Below are 7,093 nucleotides of genomic sequence, written 5' to 3' on the forward strand. Positions count from 1 at the left end.
TTATCTTGGGATCCTTGCCAGTTCTGGGCCAGTTTCTTTCGCAAAGCAAAGCTTATTCTAGTGCGCGCTGTGGCGGCAAGAAGTCTTGCTTGTAGTCACTGTCAGCAGCGCGCTCCTCGGGCAGCTGCGCCCAGACAAGCTCTGTGCTTTGCTCTGGCTCCTGAGCTAACGCAGACAGTGCCAGGTATAGATGGTGGATTTGGGCTCCCTGGCCTCTGGATCAGTCAGAGAGAGGGCTGCGTGTTGGTCAGGCCGGTGGTGATGGTGCAGCAGAGCCTGATGCTCATGCAGCGGGAGATGGCGGGATCCCAGAATAGCACCATTTGGGAAGGATCTCTGGAGGTCTCTCGTCCAACCTCCTGCCCAAAGCAGTCGTATCAGGCTGCTCAAGGCCTTGGCCAGCTGTTTTGAAAACCTCTAAGGATGGAGATTTCACACACTCTCCGTACAATAGAAGGTGAGATCTGGGAGGCTGAGCTTGTGCTCAGTGGGGTGGCCACTGGTTTGGGTATAAATAAATCATAGAATAATCAAATGGTTTGGGTTGAAGGGACCTTAAAGCGCATCCGGTCCCAACCCCTGCCCTGGGCAGGGACACCTTCCACTAGAGCAGGTTGCTCCAAGCCCCTGTGTCCAGCCTGCCCTTGAACACTGCCAGGGATGGGGCAGGCACAGCTTCTCTGGGCACCCTGTGCCAGCGCCTCAGCACCCTCACAGGGAAGAGCTTCTGCCTCAGAGCTCATCTCAGTTTCCCCTCGGGCAGGTTAAAGCCATTCCCCTTGTCCTGTGATGATATAGTTGCAATTTCAAGGCCAGTTCTGAATAATGATTTAGACCTGATCCCAAACTGAAAACCGTAGCAAGTTCCAGACTTCCCTCAGAGCTCAGTACTTTTGGGACCCAGGAGTGTGCATTTGGCCCATTTTAAAGAGAGCCACAGAGCTGCAGCCAAGGAGACTTTCCCAACCAGGGCTATAAATCCAGGCTCTTTGCAGGGACAAATGACCCAGGAACCTGAGGTTGCAACTTCATGGTTTTGCTTTAAGCTCTAAAGGCACAATTCCAGCCTTTTCCTGGCCCTTGCTTTGTGGCGAAACTACAGCTCCTGTGACTGCACGGGAACTGATCCAGCTGAAAAATACCCTGCCTGGGGAAAAGATCCTTTCTCTATGGATCACCATGATGGCTTCAGAAAGGGACACGTGGGCTGGGGGAAGGTGGAATTGCCCCTTTCAGTGGCAGCCTGTGCTTTGATTGTCTTGGAGAGATAATAAAACTGCAGCTTTGTGGTGATAAAACAGGCTGATCCTGAGAGCCCTGCACATGGATTTCCTTCAACAGGGGTGTACGGAGCAGAGCAAAAAGCATTCATAAAGTAAAGTTATAGGTCATGCTGATTTCTGAGAGCTGCAGAGGGAAGCACATGCTTCATGGCTCCAAATTGCTTCTGCTCATGTGGAATGGATTAAAGATAAAAACAACCCTGTTACTCACTTTGCTCCTGAGCTGTTTCAGCCCTGTCTATCTCATTCTCCAGAGACGCTTGTACAGGAACTGCTATTTGTGATCCAAAACTGTGGCTCATATCCCCAGGGTAGCTCATGGGATCCACTTTCCCTTGCCAGAGAATGAGGCACCGCTGGGTACCAGCAGCAGTGGTTTCACGCCAGCCTGGCTGTTTGCTTGCAGGATCCACCTATTTGTATCTCTGTTGTAAGTGTGGAGTACTGGGGCACAGAGAAGCAAAGTGATTCCACCGATGCTGTGCTTTTGGTGGGACAAACCCCACATCCACGTCTTGTACCTGTTTAGCTGGAATCATGGGCAGCACAAACATGCTCCTGATGCAATGGCAGCTTTATTACTTGGAAATGCTAGGAAGTTTCCACATCCTGTTCCTATCCCTTTGTCTGCACCTGAGTGAATGCCCGCTGTTCTCCCCACCTGGATGTCAGCAGATCCCATAGCTTGTTTTCCACCAGAATGTCTCCTCTTAGGTAAATATTACATCTGTGGTTGCTTTGCCATTGGTTTTCCTACCTGGATTTGCACAATGGGACAATGGCCTGCTCCGAGATAAGAGGAATACTGCTGCGAGTGCTGTTTGCTGCTGTGATATGCCACCCTGCTCTTCCCTCATCAGCTTCTCCGTTAGAGGCTTTTCAATGCTGCTGTCGTGGAGGCTTTAGCAAAGTGAGGGGTACTTAAGACAACCCATGGAGTGCCTGGCCAGAGCAGGACTTGTTCATTGTAACAGCCATGGCTTGTAAATGATTCATCTGTGTGTAACCGAAACACACAGATCCTCAAAGGTCCTGTTACAAAGAGGGAGGTGAGGGATCAGCCAGCTCTGGGCAAAGCAGGAAGGGGAACAGGTCCGGGGGCACCCTTCTCCATCCACCTGCGCCTGCTCTATGATAATGCCCTTTAATGCAGAAGAAAACTGAGTTGCCGACAAGTGAAGCAGCGCACAGATCCGTGAAATATCTTCTTGGGACAGTTTTCCCTCCAGTGGGAAACCCAGGTTTGAAGCCTGTTGCAGTGAAACCTATAAACAGCCCATGGGCATGTACCAAGTATCAGTGCACAACAGGCTCTGTGAAATGAAGAAGACATTTCCAAAGACCAAGAGGGATCGGAATAGCCAGCTAAGCAGAAAAGAAGCCAGCATGGTTCTGCTCGACACTGCTGCCTCTAAACAAACCCAGACTTCAACTGATTAAAGAGAGCAGATGCAAGCTGGAACATTAATTGGAGCAACTATTATCTTTTGTCTGTGCTTCAATCTGTATTCTAGCTCTCTCATTGCAAGTTTGGAGATAGAAAGAGTTAACCCTTCAGCTGGCTTTTGTTAGACACAGCTTGTCCTTAGAAGATTCTGAGCACAATGAAACATCTATGAATACTACATTTGGTTCCTTAGTTTTTCAGAAGCAAACAGTTCTCTGTCCAATAATGCCTCATCACAAGCAGCATTCTCACCCCTTCCTTCTCACAGTGCTGTTGCAGAGCCCTTGTAAGCAACGCTGGGCACAGGGCCATACATATTGTGTCAAGAGGACACCTCTGCTTTAACCTGTGCTCATTTGCTCCCCTCAGCCTGTGTTCCTTCTCATTAGACTAGATAAATGTATGATGTATAGAAAGTGCAAAGAGCTCAGCTGACATCTGATATGCTTATAAATAGCCTGTCTGCCCTGCCACAGTTCTGTAGGCATCCCACCATGAGCCATACACGTGATGCATTGCACAATTGGGATGCTATCAAAGATTTTCCTCTAAAGCATCCAGATTTTGCCCGTGCTGGAAGCCGGGTACTTGACTACAGGCACCACTGGTCTGTTCCGGATGGGCAGTTCCTCAGTCTTGTCCTAGTCTCCAGTTCCTGCCTAAGAGACCAGGCAAAACCATTGTTTGGGTATTGAGGCTTCACCAGCGTTCCCAGCCCTCCCTGCTCCAGTCCCCTGCAGAGGTTTCCTGGGCACACCTACAAGCCCTGGTCCTTTCCTCTTTGTTCCCATGCCACCCCCAGGCTCTTCTTCCTTCCTTCATTCCCACACCCCCAGTTTCCTCCTTCTCCATCAGGGCCAGATCTGATTTCCTGGATGGGCTCACCAGGTCCATCACGAGTCTGGCAATCCCTGCTGAGATTTCATAGAATCATAGAATCCCAGCCTGGTTTGTGTTGAAGGGACCTTAAAGCTCCTCCAGCTCCAACCCCTGCCCCGGGCAGGGACACCTTCCACTAGAGCAGGTTGCTCCAAGCCCCTGTGTCCAACCTGGCCTTGAACACTGCCAGGGATGGGGCAGCCACAGCTTCTCTGGGCACCCTGTGCCAGCGCCTCAGCACCCTCCCAGGGAAGAGCTTCTGCCTCAGAGCTCATCTCAGTCTCCCCTCTTTCTTTTGTCTAGTGATACTCTGGTGAGCAGCAGTGCTCCCATGAACCACAACACACTCTGGCTTCCATGGACCAAGGACAGCAAAGACAGTAACCCCCAGTGCAAACTCCTGCCTGCTTCCTCGGTACGTATTCCTTAACCCCTTTTCCTTTTGCCAACCTCCTTGAGTGATAACTATTGCTATTTCCCACCTCCTACTTGTGCTGAATAAGCCTCAAATTCATCTCCCAGAGAGAGACAAATTTAGGCAAGAGATCTATGGAGGCTTGGGGGGCTGATTGGGGTATTTAAGATTATCCCTGACTCACTGTCTTGCAGATCTGATGCAAGAAGTGAGTCAGATCCCTCCAACACAGTTTGACCCGACAGCAGCAGCATGCAGACGTCTTGTTGTTTTGCAAATGGAATAAAGTTCATTTATCACAGCAGGCAGCTGCCTGCGTTTGCTGTTAACTCAAAGGCCTCTCACCTGAAAACAACTTGCAGATCACTTGCCCCATCACTGCTCACAGGTGGAATTAGCTCCTGAGAGCTGCCGACGCTGGTGGAGGAGGTGGGTATTTGAGGGGTGACTCTTTTTCCCAAGGTAGGGTAGAGAGAGCTTTTTTGCAGTGAGTTCATTGTGCTTGAGATGTTCCTGGTCCCTTATCCCCTTTTAGGTACCTAGGACCCAGCCCAAAAATGTTCTTCTTTCTCTGGGCTTTCTCTCTTAGCAATGATGCCAATACTGGTCTTAATGTTACTGTGCTTTTTTTGGCTACTTTCTGTTCCTAGGTGTGACTGCTGTCATTACTGACACCCGCTTCCCATGGCTGCCTTCAGCCTGCAGGAAAATCCTCCTTTCCCCCCAGCTCAGCTGCAGGCAGGCATCTCCTGAGGCTGGTGGCTTAGGTAAATCACTCCTCCTGACTCAGCTGTCATTTTGCTGAGCTCTCAATGCCTGTCTTCCTTCTAGATGTGTCTCATTGACTCCTGACAGTCATGGGTGAATGGCTCATGCACTGATTGATGTCTGAGTTTTAGGCGTTTAGAGGTTAGGAGATGGAGTTCATGGAAATGTGTTTCCTAATGTGTAACTCCCATGTTCTGCCACCATCTCTCCCTGTCGGCCCCCTCCCCAGCTTCACTCCCAGTCTGTGCTGATCTGCTGTTTGCCCTCTCAGCCAGGTTCTGGTTCAGACTTTGCCCGTTGTCTTCCAACAGGAGACAAACTCCTACTACAGGTTCTGTTTGCAGCTGAGCTGTCTGGAGAGACCATCAGCTTTGCTGCATTTAGGCTGGGGGCAGGTCTTACAGAGGCTTCTTTGTGGTTTACTCTACCTATACACCTCAGAGATGTAAGTTGTATCCCAAACCCAGGCTTTTCCTTGTGGGTAATGGGAGTGGAGGTGCTCAGAGCATCTGATGGGAGTTTCTTTCGGGCATGGCAGCAATCTCACTCTGCTGAATGCAGACTTGTGCCAGGTTAAGCTCTTGAATCAGCCTTGAATACCCTTGGGTGCTGTCTGGCTCAGAGGGACTCTGCTCGCTGCCTGCTCATGGCTTTTCCCCCTGTCAGCAACAGCATGTCCAAGGTAAATGAAATCTTTTTGGAACAGCTTTGCTTTGAGCTCAGATTGGCAGCCTCTGTCTTACTGTGGACCTTTTCAACATTGCAGTGGGACACCTTCCAGGTATGGAGAGCAGGCTGAAAACGCTTGCCATGCTGTACCCTCTCCTCTGGCTTGCCTCCTGTGTGTGTTACACAGGCTAAAGTTTACTGCTCCAGCTATACCCTGAAGGGAGAGCAATCTGGTGCCTGTCCTTCCAATCCAGCCTCTTTTGTAGGTTCCCACTTTTTAAGCTTCCCAGATAAAATCTAATGGAGCTTGTTAAGACTGTTTAGATCCGTGGTGCTCTGGGAAAGGGTCTTGTAAAGTCAGTGTTTAGATTTCAGTTATCCTCCTATTTAGCTTCCCGTTGACCTTTCAGTGCTCTCCAAGCCTGGCCTATGGCTAAACTATTCTCAAGGACAAGTTAAACTATTTATTTGCTTGATATTTTTCCTAGCATCTTGTAAACTATTTTCTGCCTTTGACACTGTTCAGTGGTGAAACTAGGAGTTTTACCACTACAATATATCTATGTTTTGTTACAGCAGAAGTAACAGAGCCCAGTTCCTACCTGAAGGTGTCTTAAGTTGTTCTAAGCTTCCCTGTGTGAACGTATAACATCGCTTTGGGATAAGCCCAATGGAATCTCCAGCAGTTTTCCTGCTTCCCTTCCCCATTGACTGTGTTAGACCCAGGTCTTTGAGCTGTGTTCTTCCTGGGTCACAGCTCAATCTCCTTTTCAGATGGCAAACCTGCAGCACCATTAATGTACAGCTACTCAAGACGGCCCCTTGGAGCAGCCCATGTGGCTCCTCAGCCTGCACGTGGGCTTGGAGGCAGCCAAAGAAGGCTGTGGACACATTTTCCTCCCAAAAGTGGGGATGAGGGAGGAGGCAGCTGCAGTGATTGAACTAATCAGAATCTCTCGTCTCCTGTCTGGGTCTCCGTGGGCTCCAGAAGAGGGTTGGGAAGAGCCAAGTCCTCGTGCTGGCCCTGTCCCACGTGGAGGCTGCCTTCCCGTGCAGCTCAGGAGCCTCTGCTCAAGGTAATCTTCTTGTCATCATGTTTATTCCTTCCTGCACCTCTCGCTCTGGGTGGATGAAGCTTTTCTGCTGGCTCGTGCTTTCACACAAGGATCCATCTCGCCCACTGGGCTACCTTCCCATCCTCTGGTTCCCAAAAAGCCATGCTGCAGCCGGGCATCACCCAGGACACCTGGATATGGCCCCGGGAGGCTCAGCTCTGCCCTTACTGGAAAACAGAATGCCTGAGCCCATTGGGATCAGGCAGTGCCCAAACGAGATGGAAGCCCTCTCCTCCACCCCATGCAAGCAGGTCTTTTGTCCATCATTTTCCTGCTGCACAGCGAGGTCCCCTCTACTTTAAAATGTTTTTGGCTGAAGGCAAATTATTGAACACCTTTTGGGGCAGATTTGCACCAGTTTCACTGCCAAACTCTTGCTATTTCTACGCACTGAAGTCCTGATCCTGGTGGTACTGAGCCATGGTTATGCCCAATTCCTCAGTAAAGCCTTTCAGCATTGCACAATATGTCTGTTCTATTGGTGGGGGTGAATGGGACATGCTCGATCTCTGCTTGG

Source organism: Nestor notabilis, unplaced genomic scaffold (assembly GCF_000696875.1).
Source record: "Nestor notabilis isolate BGI_N333 unplaced genomic scaffold, ASM69687v1 scaffold25444, whole genome shotgun sequence".
Classification (NCBI taxonomy): Eukaryota; Metazoa; Chordata; class Aves; order Psittaciformes; family Psittacidae; genus Nestor; species Nestor notabilis.